This window comes from Aquarana catesbeiana, linkage group LG08 (genome assembly GCF_042186555.1).
Source record: "Aquarana catesbeiana isolate 2022-GZ linkage group LG08, ASM4218655v1, whole genome shotgun sequence".
Taxonomy (NCBI): Eukaryota; Metazoa; Chordata; class Amphibia; order Anura; family Ranidae; genus Aquarana; species Aquarana catesbeiana.
In genome coordinates, this window is record NC_133331.1 from 143,841,440 (window position 1) to 143,856,154 (window position 14,715).

Genomic DNA, 14,715 nt, shown 5'->3' on the forward strand with positions numbered 1-14,715 from the left:
TTAGAGACATTTCTAGAAGCTAGAGTGTGGAGGCCAGGAGGGTTGATCTGCATACTTAGGGGAGCTTGGCCAATCCCCAGCCAGTGGGCCTGGCAGGGTTGGTGAGCCATCCCTTAAATATGGATGAGTCATGACAGCAGGGAGTCAGTGGAAGATGCAGTGCTGAGGAGACTGTCACTGGCCTTGGAGGGGAGCCCCTGGTCTGGGGGGGGGGGGGCTCTGCCTCAGCTGGAGCTCAGGAAGGCTTTGGGGAATACAGTGTGGTTTGAAAGCAATCTTGCCTAAAGTAGCAGCAGGGAGCAAGGAGGACAGTGCGAGTACAAAAGAACACCCAGAAATTCACAAGGGGAGAGACTGCCAAATATAGCAAGCCCTTTTAGGAAGACAGCGTTGTGCTTAATCTTTACTTTCCCTTGCCCTGAGAGATCTTCGGAGCAGCGGGAGGAGCTGGTGAAGAAGCAGCCAGGTGTCTGATAGTTCCTGCAGGCCGTAGAGCTGGGAAATTATGTACAGTGGAGTTAGAGATACTCCGTATGCAGCCTACAGATGCTTTGTGCTACTTTCCAAGGGACTGAGAGTTCCTAGTCCTTAAGGGGCTTTTGCATCTTTGATTATCAGAGACTGTCAGCATTCAGGAGGAGGACAGCTCTGGAGCATTTATATAGGGAGGAAGTTGACCCTGTTATTGTTGTAATCAAGCTGGGCATCTCATAATTCCTATTCCCCATATAAGTTATTACCTCTAATAAACAACAAAAGCCAAGCTCAAAGGCCCCTTTAATGCAGGCTTTCTGATCAGGTTCACCTGTCAGATTTTCAGGCGGACCCGATCAGAGCCTCTGTTCACTCCTATGGAGCGGCAGATATCAACAATGACATGTCCGCTGACACCTGCTGCTATCTGATCCTGTCCATGAAATGCAGATGGATGGTGACCCATTTTTCCATCTGGAGGATCAGATCAAATGAAAGCGAACAGGCGGTCCGTTTTCATCCAGTCTCCCCATAGAGGAGAGGGGGGGCTCTGACAGGTCTGTCTCTGAATGAATGGAGACTGACCTGTCATCCGCTTGCTCAGCGGGGATCAGCCGATTGATCCCCCACTGAGCAAGCGGACAAGCCCATGTGAAAGGACCCAAAGTCTTTTCCTTGTGTCTGGATGGAAGTGGAAAATGCTTGTCGCCTGGCTGTGCAGAAGTAGGGAAACCAGTCATCTGCAACCCCTGCTGGGGTAGTGCTGCTTTTACTAAGCTCAGGAACATTCACTTTGCAAAAATGAACAGCTTCTACTTCTTTAGTAAATCACCCCATTGACTTTGACCCATTAAAATTATTGTGGTCTCATTAGCTTTAGGGATGCAAAATGGAAAGCACATTTGTAAATCAAAATGTTGTTGTTTAAATAAAGGCACATTTTTAAACAACAGTATAGCAGTTACGCCATACCTCCGTTTTTTTTAAATGGGGAGTCCCTTAGTGTTAAGAAACCTTGATCTGAAATTGTGAGATTCCTAAATCATATATGAGACTTCTCCAGAGATAACCTGCCCTTCAAAAATTAGAAATATATGAATCACAAAAGCTAAAATTAGATTAGAAAAATATAGCTTGATGTCCATACAAAGAAACAAATATAAAATAATGTACCACATAAAATAAAGTAATGTTACTGTTATCGTAATATAGCGTATGCGCAAGGTTGGCCACTAAGTACAGCACTTATACAAATGTACAATAGGTAGAAAAAATTATACAGTGGCATCACTTCATGTTTTACCTCATATGTGACAATCTGTTGCCCAGTTGTCTACAAAGCAAGCAGTGAAGATGCAGAATTAGAAAATGTAGCAAACAATAATTTTATATGACAAATGTGGTATTGAAATATCAAATGCAACAATAATAAGCAATATAATAAATGTGTGCAACAGTGTATACTAATGAACAGACAAGGAAATCTTTTTTCAGTATCTGTTTGCCTGTAAAGTAATTAAAATCAGTTTCAGAAGGAAGTAAAGTATTTTTTCCCTAAGTTCAAAGAAAGTAGGATTGGCAGCAATCACCAACAAATACACACCCATGTTTCTGCAGTCATGTGGCCAACATGATAATAAGTCTACTGTTCCTTTCACAGACAGACATTGCTAACCTCTTTTAGTATGTGTTTAGCGCTTCAAGAATCTATAAAACATATCACGGTAACACAAATGGGCGACCAATATATTCTAAAGTGTATGTAAAGGCAAACCTGCCATAGATAAACTTTAAGAAATAAGTAGTTTGCAGTCTATTGTATGTTTGCAGTCGGCTGTCTGCCACCCAGAATTTGTTTCTGCCTACAATCCAATACATGACACTAATTTGACTACACAGTATACAAAAAGCAGATAAGTACAGTCCTACTGTATCGTGGGAGCTTGTGCCAGCCATGGATGGAGTGATTTTCTTTTTTGCAACTGTGGGTTGCAGGAATGAAAATCGATTGATTCCCCCATCAATACAGTCAGTGTTGATGGTCCCGTTGATCTATTGTGTCCTCCTGGTGGGGGCAGGGGGGGGGGCGTCAGGGATCTGCCCCAGCTGGTAGAACACACGGTGATTATTGCTAGTGGCTATAGTGGCTTGCAATAATCGCATGAAAAACCTGACAGGCTGGTTGTACCCAAATTGATCGATCAATCAACTTGGGTACAATCAGCCTGCCCATACATGGTTCAAATCTTGGCTGGTTCAGCAGGCCAGCTTCAGTTTTTTTCTGGTTTGGATCTGCTCAGCTTCAAAACATTAGGGATTGATTTGTAAAATGGTAGAGACTGTTCACCCAGCAAAGTAAATGGTCGCTTTACAAACTGTTAGTTAAGGAAAATTTTAAAAAATTGCTAGCACATGATTGGGTATTCAAGGGGAACACAGCTTTGCTTTATTGACTGCATTCACTAAGTGAACAGCCTCTAGTCTTTTCATAAACCAACCCCAATGGTTGCTTGCTGTGAAAACCTCTATGTAGGAAAGGGTTGGTAAAAAAGTAGAGCTTGTTTACTTAGCAAAGTGAAGGTTCACTCACCTTAGTGAATATGGTAACCCTTAAGTTCACTTTTAATACCCAGTCATGTGCAAGAGAAATAATAAACCTGGGTGTTTTATTTTCTGTGATTTTTTTCTTCACTTGATGTCCCTGTGACACCATGACAAGAAAGTAGGAGAATGGTTGTCACCAGGACATTTACCAGGCACTCACAGTTGGAAATTTTATAAATTAGTAACTTCCATCTACCCGAAAAGCAAAGTGTTATGGGAGGGAGGCAAAGCTTATGTTTAATGTTTCTGATTATTTTGAATATCCGTATTGTCCCACAAAAATTTAATTCTTCTTTTTTGAGTATGTGAGCGTCATTTATCACTGTGTCTTTGCATCCGATTCAAAACCTACTCTTATTTCAGTTGGTTTACCTTGATAAATAAGGCCCACTTTCATTTACTTAGATTACTCAGCAACCAGGAAGCTTTGATGCACTAATTTGTTCTATGTAAAATAAACTTTTTTGTTGCAGTGTAAAAATACTGGATATATATTGAATTTATAGTTTAATATCTTTGAAATAATCCTGTGGTACATAATATTGGCTACAGATAGATCCATCTCCTTCCATTGGAAGATGTATACATTTATATCTTCCAAAGACATTGGGCCAATTTTCTAAAGGATATGCATATATGTTGGTGCTCTGATCATGTATTGACAACCAACTTGTATCCTCACAGTGCAGTATTTACTATGCAGCCATGATATGTGCTACAGAAAATGTAGCTGTGGTGTGCCTAAAATAAAAATTGTAATTTTCTCAAATGTTTTTTTTTTTGTGTGTCTAATCCCTGTTAACATTTTGCAAAAGGGAAAGGCAGTTTTTTTTTAAAAACGGTATAGCGGTTTTAAGGCCATACCCTGCTTGATTAATGGGTTCCTTAGTGTTAATGTGGTAGGAAAGTTTTGTTCGTTATTTTAAAAAAAACGGTCCCCCATTCAGGTTTAGATCATAATGTACTAGTATGCAGTGCATACTAGTAATATAATCTGAGCTGCACATGAGTGGCTCAGACAACATTTACGACCCACTCTCTGTGCCGCAGCGATGTGACTCCTATGCGCATGAGCGGGAGTGACCTCACCGGCGGCCTAACCATTTAAGCCGCAGTTATGTGACTCCCATGCGGATGAGCGGGAGTGATCTCACCGGTGGCCTGACTTACCTGCAGTAAGAGCCCTCCAGCGCTGCGCTGTCATGGCTCTTGCTGGTCTCCGGGGACTTCCATCTTCGCCCAGGCTTCCTTTCAGGTTCCCTATCTTCAGCAGCTTAAATGGTAAGGTCACCGGTGAGATCACTCCCGCTCATGCGCATGGGAGTCACATCACCACGGCTTAAATGGTCAGGCCGCCGTTGAGGTCACTCCCGCTCATGCGCATAGGAGTCACATTGTCGCGGCACAGAGAGCCGGCCGTAAATGTTGTCTGAGCCACTCATGTGCAGCTCAGATTACATTGCCCGCTGACAAGCAGGGGGGACATTTATGACAGAAGAGCCCTCTCAGCGGATTCTAGGTTTCAGGACTTTACTACCACTATAGGAAACCTTGATCTGAAATTGTGAGATTTCTAAATCATATAAGTCACTTCTCCAGAGATAACCCGTTCTTCAAAAATTAGTAATATCTGAATTGCAAAATCTGGAATTTGATGAAAATAGACATGTAGCATGAAGAGTATCTCTGAAAGTCAAAAATATAATTTAATATACATGGTACTATTATCGTAAATACAATGTATGCTCAGGGTTGGTCACAGCACATACTGTATACAAATGTACAATATTAGGTAGAAAATATTTAATAGTGGAATCAGGTCTTGTTTTACCTCATATGTGACAATTTGCTGCTCAGTTGTCTGCAAAGCAAGCAAAAAAAGGCAGAATTAGAATATTTAGCAAAATATGATTTTATAATATGACAAATGTATCTTTGAAATAGCAAATGCAATATAATAAATGTGTGCAACAGGATATACTGGCGGACTAATAAGGAAACCTTTTTTTCAGTATCTATTTGCCTGTAAAGTAATTTGAATCAGTTTCACAAGTAACCAAGTAAAATATTTTTTTCCTTAAATTACGAGAGAAAGAGATTGGCACCAATCAAAACATGTATTAAATTTATAGAGAAATATCCTTGAAATAATCCTGTAGTACATAATATTGGCTACAGATAGATCTATCTCCTCACATGGTAAGATGCATACATTCATGTTGTCAAAAGGCATTTGGCTATTTGCAGGAATACCAGGTGAAAATTAGGCCAAAGAAGCAAACAAGAAGAAACAAAGAAGAAAACAAATGCAACCTCCACACTAAGGAATAGTAACCTGACATACAGTGTATTATATTTTTGGTTTTGATACACATTTTAATACATCGACACCTGATGAGGAAAAGGTAACTGGGCAAGTAATCCACAGCCAGGTAACAGGTCCTCCATTACCAGAACCAGCATGTGGGCAGCTGGACAGGACCCTAATATCAGCTTCTCCAGAGTCCCAGCTACTGTGCAGAGCCTCTCCCTGACTGCTACCAAAGTATTGCAGTTATGGTTAGGTGGAGCTTTGTCCTGGGACACTTCCAGCTTTTCATCTTTGTCACCAGAGCTACCCTGAACTTTGCTGTAATGGAAACTGTCTATGGAGTAATCTCAGGCAGCCAGCCACATGCTACCCAGATTTAGTCACAGGGACATTGCTGTGAAGCGTCCATGTTTGTGCAGCTTTCATATGTTTGTGCAGCTTTTAATGTTCTGTAGTGTATGCATGTTTTTAGCCATCCTAAACCTGTTTTGCATTGTTGCTTTTAACTTTACACCTGTTTATTAAACTGCAAAATTACAGTTATTCTCTGCCTGATCATACACATTCTGTTAAACTTGGTGTCTAGAAACTGAATCAGCCATGTCAGAGAATGGTGGTGGGAGTGGAGCAACAGAGGCACACATTAGTAGTACACAGGGAAGCAGGCAACCTATTGGCCCCTAATGGCACCCTTATTTCTGGCAGGATACCTGCTGCAATAGTTACCAAAGTATACAGGGCCAGGTCCAGACTTGAGTGATCAGGCCATGATATAACAGGGCCTGATCCAATTATATGGTACTGTAGCACCCTCTAGTATGTGCTAGAAACAGTGTAGGTTGTGTTAGAGTAGGTAAATTTAGTTTAGCTCAGGGATAAGCCTGAGCTGTGTTGTCTGGGTCAAGGTTCAGTGACTGGATGACTCTTACTGACAGCTCCTCTGGTGCCTCCCCCTGTTTCTGGGGCATTGGAGAATGTTCTAGAGCTAGTGGGCAGGAGGATAGAAGTGTTGGAGATACAACAGCTTTTAGCTTAGCCTATTAACTGCAGTTCTCAAACAGGACACCAGATGTCGCTAATGCTTAGTGGTATGCTGTGCTGTGCAGTTTTCTATGATATGTTGTATTTCCTGTGTATAGTGTTCTACTTGTTGGTTTCTTTTTCCTGTCTGTGTACTTCTTGCCAGTTATATTCCAATAAAGAAGTCAGTTCCAGTTACTCCACAACGTCTGATCTGAATTGACTCCGCTGCACCTAGCAATCACACTCTGCAACAGGTTATGGGTCTCGTGTCCGGATAAAGTCATACAACCAGGTGCGACCCAGGCAGAACAAAGCCTCGAACGGGAGTCAGTGTGGCTGATGCAGAGATCGACATAAGGAAGGTTTCCAGTGACATCTCCTACAGACAAGTAAGACTGTTTGTATATAAAGGAGGGAAAAAATGTCCGGAAACTCAGAGCTTAAACTCTCAGTGGCCAAGCTGAACAATGACAATTATCAGTTATGGAAGTTCAAAGTGTAAATGCTATTATCCAGAGATGACTTGTGGGAGGTTACCACCAGAGAGGCCACAGGATGATAATCAGGACTGGGACAAGAAAAACAGACAGGCACGGGCCACCGTAAGTTTACTAGTGGAGGATGATCAGCTCATACATATACGTCATGAGGACACAGCGAAAGGCATGTGGGACGTACTGAAAATACTGCATGAAAGATCCAGTTTAAACAGCAAGCTGTTTTTGCTGCGGAAACTTTACAAAATGAGACTTGGCAGAGAACAGGACATGCAGGAGCATATAAATGCAATGCTGGAAGTGATTGCGCAACTCAGATCAATCGGGGAGAATATAACAGACAGTCACACTGCAGCCATGTTGTTATGCAGTTTGCCTGATACATATACTGCCAGGGCAGTCTTTAAGGAAGGGCAAAAGGGGCAGCTGCCCTGGGCCCTGTCATTGTTATGGGGCCCAAAGCAGCTGCCTCATACTTACCAACTATCCTGGTTTAAATTCCCTTGTCCCTTGAATTTTTAGTCCTGTGCTGTGTCCCAATATCTCAGTGTGAAGTGCTGCTACTAATGCTGCCCAGCTCTGCCCTATTGTGTATGGGTGACTCACCTGCAGACCCTGTGTTTACATGTAAATAACCGGCATTCATATGTAAATAGCGGCGGCTGGCGGCATTGATATGTAAATAGAGGCAACATTCATATGTGTATCATGCCCCCCCTGAGGTCATATCCACCATTACCTATACTGAATGCTGCTCACTGTGGAGGTAAAGGGGCATGCTTAAAAGTCCTGCCTGCAACTGTAGTCATTAAGCCTAACATCCGCCTGTTCTGCAAAGGTAAGCAAATTGGTGGGGGGAGGGGGGGGAGTGTGGGGTGTGCAGACTTAGGCAGACTAGTAATTACAGTTTGAGGTGGACAGGTGAGCAAAGAGGGGATGTATAGAGGTAAGGAAGGTGGGTGCAAGATGAGCAAAGGAGGCAGGTAGAGTTAAAGAGGTGGAGGATTGGAGTGGATGGGGGAGGTTTGGGGTGCAAAGGTTAGCATGGGTTTTAGGATGCAATGGTTGTACTGACAGGGTGGATAAACATGTAGGTAGCGTGTAGGGCAGATCACAAGTGTAAGGCTGACCGCAGGTCAGCCTGTTTTTGTAGGCGGAGTCAGGCTGCATAAAGCCGGCCTGCCTCTGCCTCCTTCCCTGGTGGTCGTAGGCTCTCGTACAGTAGGCGCGTCATTCCCGGGCAACTCTGACGTCACTTCGGGGTTCGGAGCAACAGGAGCTCGTGCGGTGCGTTGACAGCGCTGTCCGGAGCCTCTGGCTCGGCAGAGGGCAGGTAAGGGGAGTCTCGGCTTCCCTACTCTGTCACCCCACTCTGGGTTTGTGTCACTGGTGGGGGGTGCGTGGGGGGGTAGCATGTGCCGAGGGGTCTTAGGTGCTTCTGGCATAGGACATCAGACTGTTATGCATGTCTTCTGCAGCGTTTATTTGTCATTTCCCACCCATTATTTCAATGTCAGCATGCATGTACAGTCCTTGTAATCCGCACTGAGGGCTCTGGAGCAGGCTGGAGGGGGGCTATGGAGGATTGAGGAGCAGTTCTACGGGGACCCCCCGGCCTTGGCTCAGCTCCATGGCTTCACATTAATTGTTGCCAGCTGCTATTTTTCTGGTATTCCGGGCATGTCGAGTCTATTATTTCTGGTTAAAAAAAAAGGGATTACTCATAAAAAAAAAAAAAAAAAAAAAAAAAAATTAATAAAACCCTCACGTTCCTGTTTTTCCTTCTATAGTGGTTTTCCACATTGCAGCAGGGTGCTCAGGACTCAGGATTCTGTTGGTGGTTCCCAGGCTGTTCAGGTATGTATTGTAGGTCTAGTTAGATTTGACACTTCTGCTGGTTACTCATCACGTCTATGGGTTTTTGCAGATTGAGGTTTCGTTTGAATTGGCTGGTTCTGTGACAAGTCTCCTTTTCTGTTCTCACGCAGCATACCGTTCCTTAGGCAGGTTACGTTTTGTTTTTTCTTATTCATGTTACGTTTATCATGCAATTTACATTTCTCATGTAATTTACATCCTTTCATGCAATTTACGTTTCTTTCATGAAATTTACGTTTCCTTCATGCTAGTTACGTTTCCTTCATGCAATTTACGTTTCATTCATGCAATTTACGTTTCGTTCGTGGAATTACGTTTCGTTCAGGCAATTTACGTTTCATTATGCAATTTACGTTTCATTTATGCAATTTACGTTTTTCTCATGCAAGGTACGTTTCTCATACAGTGTACGTTTCTCGTGCATCTTTTGTTTCGCGTTCAATTTACATTTTTCGTGTGCAATTTTGTTTCTTGTAGGATTTATGTTTTTCAGGCATTCTACTCTTCTCATGCTTTTTGGAGTTTTTTCGGGTCATTCCTGTTTTCATGCTACCCATGTTTTCTCGTTCTATGTTCTATTTTTTCATACGTTTTATGTTTTCTCCTGCAAATTACGTTTTCTCGTGACTGGTGTAATCGCGTGGTTTTTCACGTTTTCTCATGCTAGTTGCTTTTTCCCATAGGAGTTACGGTTTTTCATGCGATTTACGTTCTCTCAGGTTTTTGCGTTTTCTCTTGCGATGTATGCTTCTCATGCGATTATATTTCTTATACGGTTTGTTTCTCGTGTGTTTTACGTTCTCGGGCTATTTTGTTTATTTTTTCAAGCTATTTACATTTTCATGCAGGTTGTATTATTTTTGCAGCCATGTTCTCATGCTGCCCGCGTTCTCACATAACTCTCGTTTTTAATTCACTCACTCATGTTAGATTTCATTCTTCACGCAGCTTGCGTTTCTGACAACTCAAGTTGCTCACACAAGTCATGGGCTTCTTCCAATTGCTGGGGTTCCTTTATTTTATCTGGTTTGACTTTCACTGTTTATGGTTCCATGGGTTTTCCGTCACATCTTCATGGTTAGTTTGGCATCTCCACTGCAGTTACCTGTCACGTGTTCAGGTTCACGCGGATTGAGTTGATCGTTTCTAATTGGCTTGTACAGTGGCAAGTCTCCTCGTCCATATCACATACGTACACCTCAATTTTCATCTTTAGTGTTACATGTTACTATGTTCATCACTGGCCTGACACATTTTCAGGTTTCAAGGACTGAGTTTACGTTTTTAATTTGCCTATGACCGGCATGCTCTGTCCTGTTTTTACAATGTTTTGGGGGGGGGGGGGGGGGTGGCGGCCAGTGTTCACAGGTAAGTCGTGGTGTCAGTTATTTTAGTTCTTTGTTTTGTCAAGTTTTATTTGTTGGTTGCAGGTCATGTCACAAGCAGCGGATATTGGGGATTTCGCTTCCATCTCGCCTTCTTCAGCAAGGGAGTCGCAGCATGGCAGCGTACCCTCCCTCAGAACCTGGACTGTTCCTAGACTGATAGCAGAACTCCAGCGCAGGGGGATTTCGTACCCGGCATCGGCCCGGAAAGCCCAGCTTTTTAGGTTGCCGTTCCCTCGTACGTCAGATACAAGTGCGGAGCAAGTTTCCCTACGGACTGTGGCTGCTTCCTTGGCTGAAATCCACACTACCCTTAGTTCCCTGGCTACATCCTGCCAAGAGTTGCGCAATAGGGTGGAGGTTTTGGAGAGTCAGCCGATTTCAGCTACTGCAGCAGCTGCCTGCCCGGTGGCTTTAGCAGATTCCGTGACCCCCTCGGTACCTAGCCTGGTACCGATAGGTCCAGTTAATTTTTTGTGTGCTCCCCCTGTCACCCCAGCACATTTTATCCCGGGTAATATTAAGAAGGACATCCTGGAGGGGAAGGATGTCAACCTGGCATCCCTGTTAATTGCTGCCCATGACGTTGCGGATAACAGGTCCTACACTTGCGGGGATGTTTCGGTGGTGGTGAAGACCAGAGATCACAGGCTTAATCGCAAGTTGTCCATCCCAGAGTTTGTCTTGGCCTTTAGTCTCTACAGAGGAGTAGTTGGACCTGTACCTATATACAGTGGTCGAGTTAGGCCACAAGTATGGGGGGGTCCAACTTTTACGGTTATCACCGGTCTTTTGCCGCTAAAGCTGCGGCCCGCTTTGCTCAATTTCAGGTGGTGACGGTTTGGAGCAACATAGATACTGAATTATTTTGCCGGCATTTCGCCGGGCTCAGGTCTCTGGTATGTGCGACTTGTCAGTCGTCTACGCATATGACATACTGGTGCCCCAATTCAGAGGTTCCTGCACTACCTAGTACGTCCAGGGGGTCAGGTATGATGCTCCCTTCCTCAGGCCATCCGGCACCATTGGATAAGTTAGGCCGTCCTATTCAATGTGAAAATCCCAGATTTGCAATAACTACAACCTTGGGGTATGCAATTACAGTCAATGCGATTTACGTTCTCTCAGGTTTTTGCGTTTTCTCTTGCGATGTACGCTTCTCATGCGATTATATTTCTCATACGGTTTGTTTCTCAGGTGTTTTACGTTCTCGGGCTATTTTGTTTATTTTTTCAAGCTATTTACATTTTCATGCAGGTTGTATTATTTTTGCAGCCATGTTCTCATGCTGCCCGCGTTCTAACATAACTCTCGTTTTTAATTCACTCACTCATGTTAGATTTCATTCTTCACGCAGCTTGCGTTTCTGACAACTCAAGTTGCTCACACAAGTCATGGGCTGCTTCCAATTGCTGGGGTTCCTTTTTTTTTATCTGGTTTGACTTTCACTGTTTATGGTTCCAGGCCGTCCTATTCAATGTGAAAATCCCAGATTTGCAATAACTACAACCTTGGGGTATGCAATTACAGTCAATGCCGGTTGCTGCATATCTGTACCGGGTGTTTCAGGGCTCACCCCAAGTCAGCCTGTTCTCTTAAACAGAATAAAACGTCATGACTAAGCCGTATCAACGTACCGTTTTTGCAGGAGTGTTTAGCTGCCCACCCGTCACCTTCTTGGAGCGTTTTTTTGGTTAAGGGTTTCACTGAGGGTTTCCACACAGGGTTTGTCTCCCTAACATCTGATAGTTCTGAGTGTGAGAACCTTAGGTCATCTTCTATAGATACTGAAGCAGTAGATTTGTTACTACAGTCAGAACTTGAAAAGGGGTTTGTCATCGGGCCATTCACGTCACCACCCTTTCGGGTATGGAGGGTCAACCCACCGAGGCTTGTTAGAGGGAAATTTTCTAATGAACTGCGTTTAATCTATGACTTGCCTGCCCCTCATGGTTCACATGTTGCTAGCCTCAACTCTTTGATCCCTTTGGAAGAATTTTCTCTTAAATATGCTTCCGTGGATCAAGCGATTCAGTCTATCATTGAGGTAGGCACAGGCGCTTGGTTGTCCAAAGCGGATATTGCGGATAATTTTAAGCTTCTGCCTATTCTACCATCTCTCTGGCAGTGGCATGGTGTCATTTGGAAAGGTGTTTACTATTTCGCCACCAAGCTTACGTTTGGGTCCAAAAGTAGCCCTTGGTTGTTCAACTCTTTTGCTCAGACTCTTAGCTGGATCCTCATGTACAGGGAGAATTGTCACAAGGTGATTCATTATTTAGACGATTTTCTCCTCATTGAAGGTGGTGATCAGGTCCCCTCCGACCTTCGAAAACTTACTTCACTTTTCTCTGCACTTAACATCCCGCTAGCAGTCAAAAAGATGGAGAGTCCAGTTACCAGACTTACGTTCCTGGGTATCACGCTTGATACGCAATCCATGCAGGCCAGTCTGCACACAGACAAGCTCGTGAGAATCAGAGATCGAATTCATGCGTTTACAGTCTCCCGAGCCTGTACCAGGGTTGAATTACAGTCGCTTCTTGGCATGTTAAATTTTGCTTTAAGGATCATTCCCCATGGGAGAGCTTTCATTTCTAGATTATTGTCATTATTGCCTTCGGCCCCCAACTCTGATGCTCAGGTGTTCCTGGATCCTTCCGCGCTCTCTGACCTTCAGATGTGGGATGAGTTCCTTCAGCATTGGAATGGGGTCGCTATGTTTATCCCGGCTGAGTCTAATTCCTCCCCCCAAATTTTCACAGACTCAGCAGCCACCAAGGGCTATGCAGCCATTTTTGGCTCACATTGGATGGCAGGATCTTGGTCGGACAAAGTTTTGGCAATTCCTCGGTTTACTGAGACTTCGGCTTTGTTCGAAGTATATCCCATAGTGGCAGCAGCTCAGGTGTGGGGGCATCTATGGGCAGGACAGACAGTATTTTTTTCTACTGATAATCAAGCAATCTTTGAGATTATCAATAGTGGCAGATCCAGATCCTTGCTGATCATGAGATTTGTGTGTAGGCTCATTTGGTTATCCCTTCATTTCAACTTTCACATGCATTGTAAATTCATCAATGGTATAGATAATATAGCTGCCGATGCTTTGTCCCGGTTTAATTTCCCGTTATTTTTTCAGCAGATCCCGGAAGCAGACGCCTGCGCCACGCCTTCTCCACAGTTCCAGCAGTTGGTGATGGATTAGACTCTCATTGGGTTGAAGCAGCTAATTTAATCAATAGTTCTTTATCTTTGAATACCAGGAAGGCGTATGCCACAGCTTGGAGGGTCTTCCAGGCTAGATTTCCTAGCTTTGACAGTTATAATATCCAGTACCTACTTGCATTTACCGCTTTTTGCCACTCTCAACTCAAACTGGCCCATAGTACTATCAGGACGTATCTGGCCGGCATTCAACATTTCATGTTTTTAGAAGACCTCAATAGGCCCTCTATTTTCTCCGCTCACCCAATCAGGACCATCCTCAAAGGAATCCAGAAGTGTAGCCCTCCTGTCACGCTCAGTAGACTTCCCATAACTGGTCACATTTTCCGGGACATGTCCGATATTCTCACTAGATCTCCTTTTGGGTGGTTACCCAGCTTGGTGCTTAAGGCAGCGATTTATCTGGCCTTTTTCGGTTTTCTGAGGCCAGGGGAATTTACGCATTCTGGTACAGGGTCTCGCATACTTCTGGCCAATCAGTTGGTTGGCACCCAGGCTATTTTTGTTTGCATTTACATGCGTGCAAGACACATCAAACAGGAGGCGGTACGGACATTAGGTTTTTTGAGACCGGGAAGGCATGGTGCCCGGTTTCAGTGTTAGACCAGCTAGTCAGTGCTATGGCTGATAAACCCACGGATGGGCCTCTGTTGCCCTTCCCTTGTGCTCCCCTTTCTGCAGCTCAATTCACTATACATTATCGCATCCTTTTGGCTAATCTGGGTCTGAACCCTAAGGCGTACTCTGGTCATTCATTTAAGATAGGAGCGGCTTCTATGGCTTCACGCCAAGGGGTCCCTGCTCATATCATTAAGAAATTAGGCAGGTGGAGGTCAGCTTGTTTTTCTAGGTATATTCCAGATCCTTTTTTGGAGATGTCGTAGGCGTTTGTCAATTTGGCTGATTGAATGTGTTTTAGTGTGTAATAAACTTTTGTTAAACTTTCATCCTACTGTATTATTTTTGCCCCCTTTTAGGCATACTGACCACGTGACTCCGGCACACCTCAGGTCAATGTTCTTTGTTGTCTCTTAGTTTTTTCCTTCACTATCACAGGTTGACTCCGAGTACAAGGAAAACCTGCTAATCTATAATAGGTAAAAGCAAGCAGCCAGCAAAGTTTGTTGATATCCAAACATGAAAATCCAAAATTGTGTGTAATGTGGCGCTAAAAATGACAACTTGGAAAACAGTCCAAAGAAGGTCTGAAGAGTAGGAGGAATCCAATCACCAGCTATAGTGCAAATATAAAGGGGCACTCGACACCACGTGATAAGGTAGTCTGCTTACCAGATGGCTGTAAAAAGTAGGCATG